This window comes from Rhagoletis zephyria, unplaced genomic scaffold (genome assembly GCF_001687245.7).
Source record: "Rhagoletis zephyria isolate East Lansing unplaced genomic scaffold, Rhagoletis_zephyria_1.1 Rzeph_scaffold_00058, whole genome shotgun sequence".
Lineage (NCBI taxonomy): Eukaryota > Metazoa > Arthropoda > Insecta > Diptera > Tephritidae > Rhagoletis > Rhagoletis zephyria.
The window spans coordinates 652,285-653,317 of record NW_016157142.1 but is presented as its reverse complement, the minus strand read 5'-3'; positions in this window follow the sequence as shown (position 1 = coordinate 653,317).

The following is a 1,033-nucleotide window of genomic DNA, read 5'->3' as shown; positions in this document are numbered from 1 at the left end:
TTATTTTAATATTTTTCAATACTGGCTTTCTGCTGGCTTTCCTCGTTTAAATATTTCAGCTTTAAAGCTATTTTAGTCTGTTATGTCACTACATGGTTGGGCAAGACGAGGCGGCATGCAGGCATGCTTGCAGGCCCAAACTAGCTCGACNCCATTGTTATGTCACTACATGGTTGGGCAAGACGAGGCGGCATGCAGGCATGCTTGCAGGCCCAAACTAGCTCGACGGTCGGGGAGGTCCTTGCTACCTGCCTTGCCTTCTAGCAACATGAACAAAATTTGAGTCATGCCTTTTTTATTACAAACAACCGAAATCAAAAAAAAAAGAGAAAGAGTGTGAAAGAAACGAGGAAAACTTCAAAGAAATATGATAAACGAAAGAGAGCCAGTCCGGTCAGGTGGAGTCGTCCCACCCCTTCTACGTGAACTCCACGAAGCCTTGGGCGCCGCTGCGATTCCTCTTCTTTAGCAGCGCCCCCTAAACCTGACAGTCAGTATGTCAATTAGCGGTCAGTCAATGTCCCCTCGGTGTCATTGTCATGCTTCCATACCCCGCGTCCCCTCTGTTGCACTAGCGCAACACCCACACCAAACTAACAACAAATCTAGCCCTCCATATGCTCTTCTGTGTCCTTCACCTAGTAAGATATGACAATTGCGAATTCATTTATATGCACTTGGAAGTGTATTATTTCCTTTCCTTTATTTCTAATATTACTAAACTAACAATTCGTACTTACTCTTACTTGATTACGCCTATATTAAATGTAAGTGCTTTCCGCAAACTAACCATATAACAAAGGAAATAAAATGCAAACCTATTACCAAATAATCCAAAAAGAAAAAAACCTTCTCTAATTCAAACTCCTATTCATGCTTCTTCCAAACTCTTATACAATAAAAAAACAATGTTATGAAAACAAAAAAATAATAAATATTAAATATAAAAATAAAACATGTGTACCCTAATGTTAGCTTCCAATGGCAATAAACCTACATGTATAGGTCTATGATCAATTGAACATATGCGTCT